This window comes from Rana temporaria, chromosome 3 (assembly GCF_905171775.1).
Source record: "Rana temporaria chromosome 3, aRanTem1.1, whole genome shotgun sequence".
In the NCBI taxonomy this organism is placed as follows: domain Eukaryota; kingdom Metazoa; phylum Chordata; class Amphibia; order Anura; family Ranidae; genus Rana; species Rana temporaria.
The window spans coordinates 86,457,636-86,474,947 of NC_053491.1; the positions used below are offsets into that span (position 1 = coordinate 86,457,636).

Consider the following 17,312-nt stretch of genomic DNA (forward strand, 5'->3'; position numbering starts at 1 on the left):
TAGTGCATCTATCTCCAAAATTAATCATTTCTAAAAGTTTTATTAAAATTCTTCAGAGCAAACTTTATTTCTCGATTTCGCAAACTGTAAATAAGAGGATTCAGCATTGGGATAACCAATGTATACACTACTGAGATAATCTTGTCTTGTTGTAAAGAATATATTGAGCTTGGTCTTAGATACATAAAGAGGATTGTGCTGTAGAAATAATAACGCAAATGAAGTGAGAGCCACAGGTGGAGAATGCTTTGCGTCTTCCCTGCAAAGAACGACTTCTAAAAACAGCATGTAAAATAGAAGTATAAGAGATAACTATGACAATAACAGAGGCAGCGCCTGCAAAATATGTAAACATTGACAGAATAAGCTCATTTGTTGTAGTATCCATACAGGAAAGCTTTAACAAAGGTGGAATATCACAAAAGAAGTGATCAATTTGATGGGAGCCACAAAATGAAAGGCGAAATGTACAACATGTATGTATTAAAGAATGAAGAAAGCCACTAAAGTAAGAACCACTCACTAACTTAAGACATTTTCCTTTAGTCATAATCCTTAGATAAAGAAGTGGGTTACATATTGCTGCATATCGATCAATTGCCATTGCAGCAAGAAGAAAACTTTCACTGCTCCCAAGGGCAATAAAGAAGTACATTTGGCAAGCACATCCCACGTAAGATATACTCTTTTCTGCTGAAATCAAGTCAGCCAACATTTTAGGTGTAATACCCGAGGAATACAAAAGATCAATGAATGCTAGGTTGAAGAGGAAAAAGTACATGGGGCTATGAAGATGATCATTTGTTAATATAAGCACTGTAATTCCAAGGTTTCCAAATACAGTGACCAAATACATTGACAGAAACAGTGCAAATAGCAGAAAGGGTGATGGGCTTTGTTCACCAAATCCTAAGAGATAAAATGTCTCTGACTGATTGTTAAATCGGTGGCCCACGATACCTGTCAAAATTGGTAAAACATTAATGTAGACATCAGATAATTTCGATATTTAGTAAAATAATATATAGCATTCACAGAAATGTCACTGTTAGCTTAAATACTTAAAGTCAAAACTTTTTTTTAGGTTTGGATAGAGTGGAGAAGGGAAATCTTCCAACAAGTACAGTTCTGGTGACAACTGTCTAAGAAGTGAATTTACTTTGGAGAGATTTTCTCTCACTTCCTGCTGTGACTATATGAAAGGAAGTGAAAATCTCCCATTACAATACAAAAAGAAACAAAATGTTACCCCAGCTCCACTGCCAAAATAGAAGTCCACAAACTGTGATCCGATGTTCTAGCCAGGACGTTCAGGCCCTACAAATACAATACTTGAGTCAAAAGGGGCTGGCAACTCGAATGCTCTTGAATAAAAGTCCTTTATTGGTTACATGGGTACACGGGTACAGGCTATAATCTGACGCTAGCTGAAGAAAGCCGTTGTTGAAAGAAAGATATAAGAAGCCCCATTTGCAGTTTGTAAGAAGCCATGTGGGGGGCACAGCAAACATGTGGAAGAAGGTGCTCTGGTCAGACGAGACCAAAATTGAACTTTTGGGCCTAAAAGCAAAACACTATTAGGTAGATTCAGGTAGAGTTAGGCCGACTTATCAGTAGATAAGTCGACCTAACTCAGAATCTACGCCGACCTATGTTTAAGCGTATGCTCAAACAGAGATACGCTTAAACATATCTAAGATAGGACGGCTTGCGCCGTCCTATCTTAGATTGCAATTTTTCGGATGGCCGCTAGGTGGCGCTTCCTTTGCGGCTGGCGTAGAATATGTAAATCAGTTTGTCAGAACCCTGTGTGAATATCAACAGCAAAACAACTTCATCATTCTAGCATTATAAAGAAGAAGAGAATGCGCTGCATTAAAACATTAACCACTTGGTAACCGCCCTATAGCCGAAATACGGCTACAAGGCGGTTCCCTAACTCTAGGAGGGCGTCAATATACGTCCTCCCAGAGAGTCAGAATTGCGCGCCCGAGCGGGCGCGCACACGCGATCACCGGCGCTCGCTGGGTCCACGGGACCCGCAGCAACACGGATCGCGGTAAGGAGCCAATGGAAGCGGCTCCTTACCACGTGATCGCGCCGTCCAATGACGGCGCGATCACTTGTAAACAAACCGGCGTCATGTAATGACGCCGGTTCCTCCCTCTCCTCTCTGTACCGTTCGGTACAGTGTGAGAGGAGAGGGAGGGGGGGGGGAGCGGGCGGCAGCAGCAGCCGCCGCACTGTGGGCTGGATCTGTGACAATTGCAGTCACAGATCCAGCCATCTCTGCGCAATACTCTGCAATATAAAAATAATGATAAGCGCTAAAGTATGAGTGCAATACTCTGCAATACTCCCCCCCATACTCTGCAATACTCCCCCCCATACTCTGCAATACTCCCCCCATACTCTGCAATACCCCCCCCATACTCTGCAATACCCCCCATACTCTGCAATACCCCCCCATACTCTGCAATACCCCCCCCATACTCTGCAATACCCCCCCCATACTCTGCAATACCCCCCCATACTCTGCAATACCCCCCCCATACTCTGCAATACCCCCCCATACTCTGCAATACCCCCCATACTCCGCAATACCCTCAATACTCCGCAATACCCTCAATACTCCAATACCTTGCAATACGTCGCCTATGGGGATTTTTAAGTAGCAACGTTTGGCGCAATTTCACGAGCGTGTGCAATTTTGAAGGGTGACATGTTGGGTATCTATTTACTCGGCGTAACTTCATCTTTCATATTATGCAAAAACATTGGGCTAACTTTACTGTTTTGTTTTTTTTAAGCACAAAACAGTTTTTTTTTAAAAACACGCGTTCAAAAAATTGCTGCGAAAATACAGTGCAAGATAAAAAGTTGCAACAACCGCCATTGTATTCTCTAGGGTCTTTGAAAAAAAAAGCATATATAATGTTTTGGGGTTCTATGTAATTTTTTAGCAAATAAATGATGATTTTTACATGTAGGAGAGAAATGTCAGAATTGGCCTGGGTGCTCCAGAACGCCTGATGGTGCTCCCTGCATGTTGGGCCTCTGTATGTGGCCACGCTGTGTAAAAGTCTCACACATGTGGTATCGCCATACTCGGGAGGAATAGCAGAATGTGTTTTGGGGTGTAATTTGTAGTATGCATATGATGTGTGTGAGAAATAACCTGCTAATACCCTCAGAAACTAGAATTTTTTTTTTATTTTTACAGAATTTTCAGTCTTTTTTCTTTTATAGCGCAAAAAATAAAAACCGCAGAGGTGATCAAATACCACCAAAAGAAAGCTCTATTTGTGTGAAAAAAAGGACAAAAATTTCAGATGGGTACAATGTTGTATGACTGAGTAATTGTCATTCAAATTGTGAGAGCACCGAAAGCTGAAAATTGGTCTGGTGATTAAGGGGGTTTTCGTGCCCAGTGGTCAAGTGGTTAAAAAATTTGCAGCGTGACGAATGTGCTATCTTCATTACGAAGGCTAGTTTTACCAGACCGAGCGCTTCCGTCTCAAACTTAATTCAGAGCATGCGTGGAATTATGTGCGTCGGAATTGTCTACACACCCTCGGAATTTACAAGAACGGATTTTGTTGTCAGGAAAATTTGAGATCCACCTCTCAAATTTTTGTTGTCAGAAAATGTCTGATGGAGCCTACACATGGTCGGAATTTCCGACAACAAGCTCCCATCGAACATTTGTTGTCGAAAATTCCAAGCGTGGCATTAGAGTCTGCAAAAAACTTCAGACTGCGGCAGAGGTTCACCTTCCAGCAGGACAACTACCCTAAACATACAACCAGAGCTACAATGGAATGGTTTAGATCAAAGCATATTCATGTGTTAGAATGGCCCTGTCAAAGTCCAGACTTAAATCCAATTGAGAATCTGTGGCAAGACTTGAAAATTGCTGTTTACAGATGCTCTCCATTCTATCTGACAGAGCTTGAGCTATTTTGCAAAGAAAAGAATGGGCAAACATGTCACTCTCTAGATATGTAAAGCTGGTAGAGACATCCCCAAACAGACTTGCAGCTGTAACTGCAGTGAAAGGTGGTTCTGCAAAGTATTGACTTAGGGGGGCTGAATACAAATTCACACCACACTTTTCACGTATTTATTTGTAAAAAATGTTCAAAACCATTTATCTCTTCCCTTCCACTTCATATTTATGTGCCACTTTGTGTTGTTCTATCACATAAAATCCCAATAAAAACATTTAAGTTTTTGGTTGTAACATGACAAAATGTGGAAAATTTCAAGAGGTATGAATACTTTTTCAAGGCACTGTAAATCCAGAATATCAGGGGATCTGCAGACAACAAGGCAACAGGCTACAGAGGCATGATCTATGCTGGGACTGACCATTCCATTCAGTTCTAGTGAAAAGAAAGTTGGAGTTCAGCTTTAAATTTAGCAAAGCTAAAATAGGATTTTATTACAAACCACCACAGCATGAAAGCACAGCAACCAATAAATTCTTTCATGGCAAGGCATAAAGCTTAAAAAATAGTATTTCAACTGTGAAATAGTAATCATTTCTGGCAGAATCATCTTATAACTGTGGGTATCTAGTTAGCATCATACTACCTGTTTAAACAAGGTTCTGTAGTGGTTCTCATGTGCACTTGCCTCTACCCCTATTATGAATACAGGGGTACATTCATTAGTGAATGTGTATATGTGTTTTTTACTAATGTGATACAAACATAATTTTTTTTTGTCTTTGTTGATATAGAGAAAGAAAAGGAAACAAGAGAGAAAAAGATATTCTTAAGATTAAAAAAATCAAACAAAAAGGACATAGCATGACAGGAGAAGTACAGATATATAAAAATAGCTAAACAGAATGTAGGGGGCTTCAGGAGCATTTGCCATATCCTGCATATATGCATGGTACTGTTTATTTGACAGATCATGCAAGTGCTTATATTTGAAAGCAATATGATAGATTATATAATCATTTGTGACCAGGCCATTTTAACATTTAGACCCCTTTCACACTGAGGCAGTTTTCATGTGTTTTGGTGCTAGAAATAGCGCCTGAAAACTGCCCCCATTCATTGCAGTGGGTGCTTTCACACTGGGGCGGTGTGCTTGCAGGACGTTAGAAAAAGTCCTGCAAGCAGCATCTTTGGGGTGGTTTGGAAGTGCTGTATGCAGAGCTCCCAATACACCCCTGCCCTTTGCAATAAATGGGCAGCGCTTCGGAAGCACCACAACACAGGACTTTTTAACCTCTTTTTTGGGGTTAAAAGCACCCCACTAGTGGCTGAAAAGTGGTGAAGCGCCGCTAAAACGAGCAGCGCTTTACCACGAACACACGGACAGCCCCAGTGTGAAAGGGGTCTTAGTAGTGCTTTTATTATCACCCATAGATTTTACTCTATGTTAGAATCTGCTTGAGCAAGCTGCGAGGCAGGGCTGTGTAATATTAAAAACTGAATAGACAGAAAACAAAAAACAGTGCTCATATACAGGGGAAACTCGAAAATGTTTAATACCGTGCAAAAGTTCATTTATTTCACTAATGCAACTTAAAAGGTGAAACTAATATATGAGAGAAACTCATTACATGCAAAGCAAGATAGTTCAAGCCGTGATTTGTCATAATTGTGATGATTATGGCTTACAGCTCATGAAAACCCCAAATACACAATCTCAGAATATTGTGAAAAGGTGCAATATTCTAGGCTCAAAGGGCCAGATTCAGGTACAAATGCGGCGGCGTAACGTATCGTCTTTACGTTACACCGCCGCAAGTTTTTCTCGTAAGTGCTTGATTCACAAAGCACTTGAGTATAAACTTGCGGCGGAATAACGTAAAGACGTCCGGCGCAAGCCCGCCTAATTCAAATGGGGCGTGTACCATTTAAATTAGGCGCGCTCCCGCGCCGAACGTTCTGCGCATGCTCCATTAGTAAATTTCCCGACGTGCTTTGCGCGAAATTACGGCGCCCCGACGTGTGAATGGTGACGTGCGTAACGTACTTACGCCGAAATTTTTTTTTTTTAAAGTCGACGCGGGAACGACGACCATACTTTAACATGGCTGGTGTAAAGTTAAGCCATGAAAAAGATGGCTTAACTTTGCGACGGAAAAAACGACGTAACGCACGCGAGTAGCTTTGTGGATCGCCGTAAAAGCTAATTTGCATACCCGACGCTGGAAAACGTCGCAAACTCCACCCAGCGGCGGCCGAAGTATTGCAGCCTAAGATCCGAAGGCGTACGAAGCCGTAAGCCTGTCGGATCTTAGCCAAATGCCGTCGTATCTTGTTTGTGAATCACAAATTAAGATACGACGCAGCAAATTTGAAAATACGCCGGAGTATCAGTAGATACTCCGGCATATTTCTTCTGTGAATCTGGCCCAAAGTGTCCCACTCTAATCAGCTAATTAAGCCATAACATTCCTGAGCCTTTTAATGGTCTCTTAGTCTGGTTAAGTAGGAATCACAATCATGGGAAAGACTGCCGACCTGACAGCTGTGCAGAAAACCATCATTGACACCCTCCATAAGGAGGGAAAGCCTCAAAAGGTAATTGCAGAAGAAGTTGGATGTTCCCAAAGTGCTGTATCAAAGCACATTAATGGAAAGTTATGTGGAAGGGAAAAGTGTGGAAGAAAAAGGTGCACAAGCAACAGGGATGACCGCAGCCTGGAGAGGATTGTCAGGAAAAGGCCATTCAAAAGTGAACTTTCACAAGGAGTGGACTAAGGCTGGAGTCATTGTATCAAGAGCCACCACACACAGACAGTCCTGGACATGGCCAAATGTCGTATTCCTCTTTTCAAGCCACTCCTGAACAACAAACTGTTGCTCAGTGGTCCAAAGTCCTCTTTTATGATGAGAGAAAATTTTGCATCTCATTTGGAAGCCAAGGACCCAGAGTATGGAGGAAGAATGGAGAGGCACACACTGCAAGATGCTTGAAGTCAAGTGTGAAGTTTCCACAGTCTGTGTTGATTTGGGGAGCCATGTCATCTTCTGGTGTTGGTCCACTGTGCTTCATTAAGTCCAGGATCAACGCAGCCGTCTACCAGGAGATTTTGGAGCACTTCATCCTTCCTTCCGCATACGAGCTCTATGGGGGATGCTGACTTCATTTTCCAGCAGGACTTGGCACCTGCCAATACTGCCAAAAGCACCAAAACCTGGTTCAATGACCGTGGGATTACTGTGCTTGATTGGCCAGCAAACTTGCCTGACCTGAACCTATAGAGAATCTATGGGGCATTGCCAAGAGAACGATGATAGACATGAAACCGAACAATACAGAAGAGCTGAAGGCTGCTATTGAAGCATCCTGGTCTTCCATAACACCTCAACAGTGCCACAGGCTGATAGCTTCCATGCCACGCCGCATTGAGGCAGTAATTGCTGCAAAAGGGGCCCAAACCAAGTACTTAGTTCATTTGCATGCTTATACTTTTCAGAGGTCCGATATTGTTCTATGTACAATCCTTGTTTTATTGATTGCATGTAATATTCAAATTTTCTGAGATATAAGCCATAATCATCACAATTACGACAAATCACGACTTGAACTATCTTGCTTTGCATGTCACGAGTTTATCTCATATATTAGTTTCACCTTTTAAGTTACATTAGTGAAATAAATGAACATTTGCACGATATTCAAATTTTTTGAGTTTCACGAGTATGCATGTTTTCTGTGTATTTATTTGCCTTGAGTTTGGCTAATCTCGGCATTTTATTGTATAACATAGTTTATGTTTAAGCTAGGACAAAAAACAGTCTTATGGTGCAACAAAGAGATTTGTTTAATCTGTGCTAGTTAATGTGATCTTCATAAAAGCAGGGTGCAAACCTCTAATTTCTGTTAAAAACAAGGGGCCAGATCCACAAAAACCTGACGTAACTTAAAAAATCCAATTTAAGTTACACTGCCTTAAAGTTTCTACCTAAGTGCCTGATCCACAAAGCACTTATCTAGAAATTTCAGGCTGTGTAACTAAAATTCCGCCGGCGCAAGGCGTTCCTATTCAAATGGGGCGAGTCCCATTTAAATGAGGCGCGCTCCCGCGCCGGCCGTACTGCGCATGCGCGCCGGCCGTACTGCGCATGCGCGAAGTTACGTTACGCCGAGTTTTGAGGATCGCGACGGCTTAAAGTTGCGTCGGGGATAAAAAAAATGACAGCGGCATGCATTCCTGAGGGAGAACTCCATGCCCATTTTCAAAGAAAAAAACGGCATGGGTTCCCCCCCCAGGAGCATACCAGGCCCTTAGGTCTGGCATGGGTTGTAAGGAGACCCCCCCACGCCGAAAAATTGACGTAGGGGGTCCCCCTACAATCCATACCAGACCCGTATCCAAAGCACGCTACCCGGCCGGCCAGGAAAGGAGTGGGGACGAGCGAGCGCCCCCCCCCCTCCTGAGCCGTGCCAGGCCGCGTGCCCTCAACATGGGGGGGTTGGGTGCTCTGGGGCAGGGGGGCGCACTGCGGGCCCCCCCACCCCAGAGCACCCTGTCCCCATGTTGATGAGGACAGGACCTCTTCCCGACAACCCTTGCCATTGGTTGTCGGGGTATGCGGGCGGAGGCTTATCGGAATCTGGGAGTCCCCTTTAATAAGGGGGCCCCCAGATACCGGCCCCCCACCCTAAGTGAATGGATATGGGGTACATCGTACCCCTATCCATTCACCTGGAGGCAAAAAGTAAAAGTTAATAAACACACAACACAAGGCTTTTTAAAATATTTTATTATTCTGCTCCGGACGCCCCCCCTGTCTTCGTTATTAGCTCAATTACCAGGGGGGGCATCTTCTTCCACTCTCCGGGGGTCTTCCGCTCTCCGGGGGTCTTCCGCTCTCCGGGGGGGCTTCTCCGGACTCCGGGGGGGCTTCTCCGGACTCCGGGGGGCTTCTTCCATCTTCTCCCCTCTTCCGCTCTTGACTCGGCGAACCCCGGTTCTTCTGCAGCTCTCCGGTGCCTTCTTCTTCAGCGCTGGCTGCCTGCTATGTTTGTGTGTTAGCTCGATTTCAAACAGGCAGCCGGCGCGGTCTTCTGTGGCGTCAGGGTCTTCTGGTCTTCCGATGTTGCCTCGTCGCCTGTTGTCGCTGTAATGATGGAAGCGCGCCTTGCATCCCATTTATATAGGCATCACCGTCCCATCATGCTCCGGTAGGTACCCACGTGGTGGGTGCACGTGGGTAGGCACCCACCACGTGGGTACCTACCGGAGCATGATGGGACGGTGATGCCTATATAAATGTGATGCAAGGCGCGCTTCCATCATTACAGCGACAACAGGCGACGAGGCAACATCGGAAGACCAGAAGACCAGAAGACCCTGACGCCACAGAAGACCGCGCCGGCTGCCTGTTTGAAATCGAGCTAACACACAAACATAGCAGGCAGCCAGCGCTGAAGAAGAAGGCACCAGAGAGCTGCAGAAGAACCGGGGTTCGCCGAGTCAACAGTGGAAGAGGGGAGAAGATGGAAGAAGCCCCCCGGAGTCCGGAGAAGCCCCCCCGGAGAGCGGAGAAGACCCCCGGAGAGCGGAAGACCCCCGGAGAGTGGAAGACCCCCGGAGAGCGGAAGAAGAAGCCCCCCCTGGTAAAAGAGCTAATAACGAAGACAGGGGGGGCGTCCGGAGCAGAATAATAAAATATTTTAAAAAGCCTTGTGTTGTGTGTTTATTAACTTTTACTTTTTGCCTCCAGGTGAATGGATAGGGGTACGATGTACCCCATATCCATTCACTTAGGGTGGGGGGCCGGTATCTGGGGGCCCCCTTATTAAAGGGGACTCCCAGATTCCGATAAGCCCCCGCCCGCATACCCCGACAACCAATGGCAAGGGTTGTCGAGAAGAGGTCCTGTCCTCATCAACATGGGGACAGGGTGCTCTGGGGTGGGGGGGCCCGCAGTGCGCCCCCCTGCCCCAGAGCACCCAACCCCCCCATGTTGAGGGCATGCGGCCTGGCACGGCTCAGGAGGGGGGGGGGCGCTCGCTCGTCCCCACTCCCTTCCTGGCCGGCCGGGTAGCGTGCTTTGGATACGGGTCTGGTATGGATTGTAGGGGACCCCCTACGTCGATTTTTCGGCGTAGGGGGGGTCCCCTTACAACCCATACCAGACCTAAGGGCCTGGTATGCTCCTGGGGGGGAACCCATGCCGGTTTTGTTTTTTACAAATTGACGTGGAGTTCTCCCTCGGGAAAGCATACCAAATGCCGTCGCTGGAATGGGCCTTTACAAGGTGTGACTAACTTTACACTTTGTAAAACGAGCCCTAATTTTACACTTGCAAAATAACACTTACGGCGCAAAAAGGAAGCTAGAAAGCTTTGTGGATCGCCTTAAGTGCTAATTTGCATACTAGCAACGGCATTTCGACTCGAAATGCCCCCAGCGGCGGATGCGGTACTGCATCCTAAAATTAGGCAGTGTAATTCAATTACACATGCCGGATCTTCTGTGTAACTTTGGAAAAAGCCTTTTGAGGATCGTTTCCAAAGTTACACACAGACTGAACAGCAGTTAAGTCGGAGTATCTCTTTTGAGGATAACCCCCAAGATACCTTCTCTTTAGTTTTAAAAAAAGTAGGAAAAGTCCTACTCAACTCAGGTAAATTATTTTAACAGCTCTACATTTAAAGACAATACTATATTAGCATTGCACAGTAAAGCCTTCTCATGTTTCATTCCATCAGATATCCCCAAAATTTGAGGATTATTCCCTATTTCAAGACGGTGGGTGGGTCCATGCAAACCATTGCTTTTTGCCCTTTTATTTGAAACTTCATAGAAGCCATGTAGTGATGATGACCATATAGCCTGAAACAGTTGTATGCTCTATAACAACCTTATAATATTAGGCTATATTTTAATTATATGCCAGCAATTCTGGATGTGCGTCTGGCCAGAAGGATAAAAATAATTGTGGCTTTGCCACTGTCCTTAAATGAGGATTAATCCCCATTTTTTTAGGATATGTGATGGAATGAGACATGTAAATTCCTTTATTTTTTCCAAAAGGCTTTACTGTGCTATTAATTGTTTAGAATGATACATTTTTGATTGTTTTAATCCCTTCTCACCAAAACTTGTATGGTTATACAATATAGGCTAGGAGTTTAAGCGCAGCATAAGCGGAAGGCCTACATGATGGGGTTTGACTAGAGAGGCTATAGTAGGTAGGGGTTAAAAATATGTTTAGTTAATAGGAGGGATAATTACTAAGTATTACCTCATTGGAGGATATTAGGATGGGGTAGTGTGTGGACAGGGTGGTCCTAAGGGTTCATTGGTGGGAGGCAACCCTCTAGCATCAGTTGGACCAGAGGATAGCAACGGACAAGATTCTCCGGCCCTCCCGCCCCATTTTGCTGTGGTAATCAATGGGGTGTTTTTGTTTTGGTTCTGTTCTTTTAGTGTTGATTGGAAGATGGGGATTTAACCACTTCATTACTGGGCACTTATACCCCCTTCCTGCCCAGACCAATTTTCAGCTTTCAGCGCTGATGCATTTTGAATGACAATTGGGCGGTCATACAACACTGCACCCAAATTATATTTTTATCATTTTTTTTCCACAAATAGAGCTTTCTTTTGGTGGTATTTGATCATCTCTGCGATTTTTTTTTTTGCGCTATAAACAAAAAAAGACAAAACACAATATTTTTTACTTTTTGTTATAATATCGCAATTTTTTTTTTTTTTATATTTTTTTCCTCAGTTTAGGCCGATACTTATTCTTTTACATATTTTTGCCCGAGCTGATGAAAGTTGCAGCTGGGGGCCATGGAAAGGCAAGGTGGTGCCAGATACAGCTAGTTGGTCAGTGAAGGGTGCCTTCAAAAATCCTAAGACATAGAAAACATATGGTATGTTTTTCTGTTTATCATCGTTATATGGTAAGTTTTTCTGTTTATCACCGTTATATATGTAATAACGTGTTTTTTATGGTTGGTTATTGTAATAAAGGGCTGCTATGGCCATTTAAACCCAAGAAAGTATTACTGCTTTGAATTATTTGAATAAGGTAAGGTGGTATTTGGGTAAGTGGCATAACAGCTGGGACTTGGGCAATACACAAAGCATGCATTTTATTGTTATTGTAAAGACTGAAAAATTGTGAAGTTTGTGAAATTGTACAAATTACTTGTACTGAATTATGCTTAGAAAATAACAAGAATAACACACAAATCTATATTTTAAGATATCATGGCAATTAGCTTGCAGTGTTTAGTTAATTGCAATATAGGCACTGTGCATTATAGAGAGAAAATACAGCATGTTGGCATTACTAACCATTTTTAAACTTGTCCATAACATTACCATATCAGAAGGTAGGTATTGTAAGTAAAAAAAAAAGATATCTTCAAATATTATGTCTTGTTGAATTACATTTGCAAATCTCTAGCTTCTTATTCTTTCTTTTAGTTAATTCCCAATATATTATGTCTTCTTGTATATTTGTGCAGAAACCGATATATCAGGTCACTATCAATGCTGTATTTATAAAACCTTAACACATTTTATGTTAGCATTTTTTTTAGAAGTATCTGCACATGAAAAAAATAATTGTCTGAACAAGCTAATTATCCCAGATCAAAGTCCCTTATGTGACTGAATGATGTTGTAACAATTTAATGCCACTTCTTATAATTAAAGTGATTCTTTCCCCTGTATTAAAAAATAAATAAACAGCTACAATTACTGTCCATAACAGGGCTTCACAGAACAGCTGTATTTGTATTGAGATTAAATTACACACAGGTGAACTCTATTTACTAATTAGGCGACTTCTGAAGGCAATTGGTTCCATTAGATTTTGGTTAGGGGTATCAGAGTAAAGGGGGCTGAATACAAATGCACGCCACACTTTTCACATATTTATTAGTAAAACATTTTGAAAACCGTTTATCATTTTCCTTCCACTTCGCAATTATGTGCCACTTTGTGTTGGTCTATCACATAAAAACCTAATAAACTACATTTACATACATGAAGGTGGATAGTTCTTGCAGGGAGGAGCCGAGACAGCCACCGAGGGACCCCAGAAGACCAGGTTCAGGGCCACTCTGTGCAAAACAAGCTGCACAGTGGAGGTAAGTTTAACATGTTTGTTATTTAAAAAGAAAAATTACCTTTACAAACCCTTTTAAGCTTTATCTGTATACTTTATCACTATTGCTGTACAATTATTTATATGTTCTATACATGGAACCAACGAAAAGAGCACAATGAATGTGGTTGCACTAATTAATGTGCTAAGTCAAATCTTAGAAATATTTAAAGGAGTTGTAAAGTCAGAAGGCCGTCTGGGACTCTCCCTCCTGATTGGCTGAGACACAGCATCCGCACCATTGGCTCCCGTGGTTGTCAATCAAAGTCAGTTAGCCAATCAGGGGAGAGAGGGAGCAGGGCCTAACGACAGCTCCATGTCTAAATAGATCCATGGAGCTGCAGCTCCGCAAGCTGCTTGCTGTGGGGCACTCGATAGGAGGAAGGGGCCATGAGCAGCAAAGAGGGACCTGAGAAGAGGAGGATCCAGGCTGTCCCGTGCAAAACCAGCTGCATAGACCAGGTAAGTATAACATGTTTGTTATTTTAAAAAAAACATGCAATCTTGATTTGTTCATCATTGCTATCTTCATATAATGTTAAACTTATTTCCCACATGTCTTACTTGTTATGCAAATAACAATTGATTCTAGGGAGGGTGTTGCGCTTTTTTGTACATCACCTTGCTGGACACTGAACACCAACCGTGATCTTCCTTCATTACATAGAAAACATAGATGACCAGTAGAACATCTGAATTTGTGGGTAGCTCGGTGGGATGTTTGCCTGAAGAGCACCCCACAATGCCCCCACAATGCTAAGGATGGTCCCAAAGTTTGAGTCGAACTTATGAATATTCATTCGCTATTGTCACACAACTGGGTGGGCTCAGGGCGCAGTGCTCTGCACCCCGGGCCCACGCTTTTTTGAAGCCTATTAGAGCCTCAGGCTCCAATCATGTGCTTTATTAAAAAAATAAAACCCCCATAGGAATCCATGGTTCGGCACCCTGCGTGTAGATAAGGGGGCCGGACGCATGGATAAACGGGCCGCCACTGTGCTAAAGTGATATCTTGTCATTTGCCCATAACCTGGCCTCTAAAAAAGGTGATGTGTCTTTCTTTCAGAAGAGCAGAGAAGTTATAGAACACTTGCAAAGACTTTTCTGTATTGATACTTCACAGAAGAGAAAATTATTATTCAGACAGGCTCTTACAGCTTTTATAGTCTCTTTTTATTCTTTCAAGTGCACTAAATAGCTGCTTAGCTGCATCATTGCATATTCCATCAGTAACAGTTATACATTGCACAATTCTATTCCACAGGTCAGATAAACTAGCAGACAGTTCTGCTCTGTTTGTTTCATAATTCTTTTTAAGAGCTTCAAAGAAAGCTTGACTTTATTTTGGCTCTAGCAGGTATCTCTTCCTGCTACAAATATGCCCCATCTTGAGGATTTATGTCCAGTGAAAGCATAGATACTTGCTAAGTCATTTTACTGTACTGTACTGTATATGTGCGGTGTCACAAGCTATGCAGAAAACCATAAAAACCAGAGAAGAAAATAAACAAAGACTTTGACAGCACAGTAATTCCTGAAGTAGGTATCCCTACTTCAGAAATTACTGTGCTGTCAAAGTCTTTATCACCCCACAAACAACAGCCCTTGTAGTTCCGCAAGAAACTTCAAAAAACAGAAACTTCAACATATGCACAGCTTTCGATTGAGTAGAGAGATTTTCCACTAATGAATGAAAGCAAACACATTGGAATAATACAGCAGGCCTTAACATGATCCTAACTGCTAAAATCTCCAGATAGAAAGAAATTGTACTGCAAGTTTGGAAATGACTTTCTAAGCTATTGCTAGACTTGCCAGGCTTCACAAGTTTGTTGCACAATTGCTGCAAGTCTGCATTGCATGACTCCAGATCAACTTTCTTTGCAAACATTCTGCAAGTCTGCTACAAGTTCTGATTCAGTTATGTTGTGCAATAGTCATCCCACCACAGGGGTCACTGTGACTTGCAGAGCTCTCGCTGTAGACTCACCACTGCAACTTTGCTCTTCCCAGAGACATGCCATGCAAATTTGCTACAAATTGGAAAAGTGTCAACTAGAACTTGTGCTTTAAGTGCTCTGCAAATGTATAACTTACTAGTGAAAAGTTAACAATACTCACAATTCAACACTAGCACCTATTTTTTGGCAAGTTATCCTTGCTATCTGGGCCTATTTTGCAGCTATGCGCTCACTCAGACTATGAACTCCCTAAGGCATAGAAAACTTTGCAGAGAGCAGAATAATAAAGACTTTACAAATCATTCTTCTTACATTTCTTTTTCAAATATTGATATATGCAATAACATACCTCTTACACTCAGTCATTGCAGACAGTATGACCCATTGTTTACTTTATACAATCCACAGGCAGTTTAACTCCTCAATAGCGATGAGCTGAACATACTTGGATTCAGTTTAAGGTGGGCTTGGCAAACTTTGATGAAGTTCGAATACCAAATCTGAACCTGATTAAAGTCAATGGGAGCCGAATGCTAAAAAATGGTAATTGGTGTGGTGAAATTTGGGGATACTGGTAACAGAATATAAAAAAAAAATGGATCAAGCTTTGATTCAATTTTTAAAGCTTTTTTTAAAACTACTTTAATATCTTTATTTGATATATCTTTATTTGTACATACTAACCATAGTAACACTGTACTCATATGGGGGTGATCAGGGATTTTTTTTTACACTTTGTTTGCTGTTACAATGATGATCATTGTAACAGCAAGGTTTTCAACTATCATGAATGAGTTCACAACAGCTGTGATTATTAGTGATCTGTGATTGGCTACAGCTAACTACATGGTACAGGGTGCTGTGATTGGCCCAGGTACAATGTGATAGCTGAGGGTCAATCACTGCAGGAAACACAGCTGTTATGAATGACATTTATTTATAACAGCTTTGCTGACATTGTGATAATGTGATCGCATACTGGGTTCCGCAATCCGCTGTGTCTGCAGCATGCCCCGAACCTATATCAGGCTGGTTGATGTACATGTAGTAATGTACAGTGGGTGGTCTGAAAGTGATTACATACCATGCCGAGAGTATGTCCAAACGTTCAAGAAGGGGTGGGGAGACAAATTGCCTGTAACTGACAGTGTTATGACTGCTTCCTTCTACGCCAGACCCTTTTCCTAGATGAAGCTGTGGTATAGATGTTAATGTGGGGGGGGGGGGCACAAAAAATATGGCATAGGGTCTACCCCAAAGTCCATAATAGACTTCTTGTGGCATAACTATTAAGGGTAAACTCCATGCAAAAAAAAAAAAAGCATGGCCCTCCAAAGTCCATACCAGAACCTAATCCTAGTATGTCGCCAGGGAGAATACACCTGACAAAGCAACTTGTTCTCATCTTAATAAGAATAAGTGCCTCTTCCCCACAACCCTGGCCAAGTAGTTGTGGGGTCTGTGGGTGAAGGGCTTAACAGAAGCTGGAAGCCTCCCCCAGATAATAACCTTCTTTGTGAATTAGTAATGCCCTGTACACACGATCAGTTCATCCGACATAAGGGGTACATAGTACCCCTACTCATTCACAAAAGACAGTAAATAGTTAATAAGCACAAGTCCATTATTAAAATAAAAATTCCCACAATGTAAATCATGTCAGTGTTGTTGGTGGATGCTCTTCATTATTATTGATGAGGATCTGCATCACTGGACAATGTGATTGATTATGTAATAACATCAGGGAAGCTTTTCTTTTTAATAAACAATTTGTTAAAAAGTATCAATGTGTTTTTTTACTATTTACTTTTTTCGTGAATACGATGTAACCCATTACTCATGTACATGGGGAATATCTTATTTTTGAAGGAGGCTCCATGTTCTGATAATTCCCTCATGCCTGCAGATTCCCACAACCACTGGGCCATGGTTGTGAGGAAGAGTCACTTGTCCTCATTAAAATGTGGACAAGATACTTTGCTAGTTCCCCCTGTCAAGGTACCCTTGCTATGTTGAGGGCATGTGTCTTGGTATAGTCCGGGGGATTGGGAGGCATGTTCATCTGCATGCTCAGATAAGTCTGGTAATATTTTTTTTTAGAAAAACCATACCAGGCCTGGTATGACTTTGGGTAAATCCCAAGTCTTTTTTTTTTTTTGTTAGACGGGAATCTCCAGGTGAAAGCTGAATAGGCCAGGTGGGGTTGATTCACTGGTTGTTAGGATTGTCATAGGCACCTCCT

At 42.6% G+C, this 17,312-nt stretch overlaps 1 pseudogene; it reads right to left on the minus strand.

The window, feature by feature from the left end:
* Positions 1 to 20: 20 nt before the first annotated feature.
* On the minus strand, positions 21 to 16,998 carry LOC120930358 (annotated as a pseudogene).
* Positions 16,999 to 17,312: the final 314 nt, after the last annotated feature.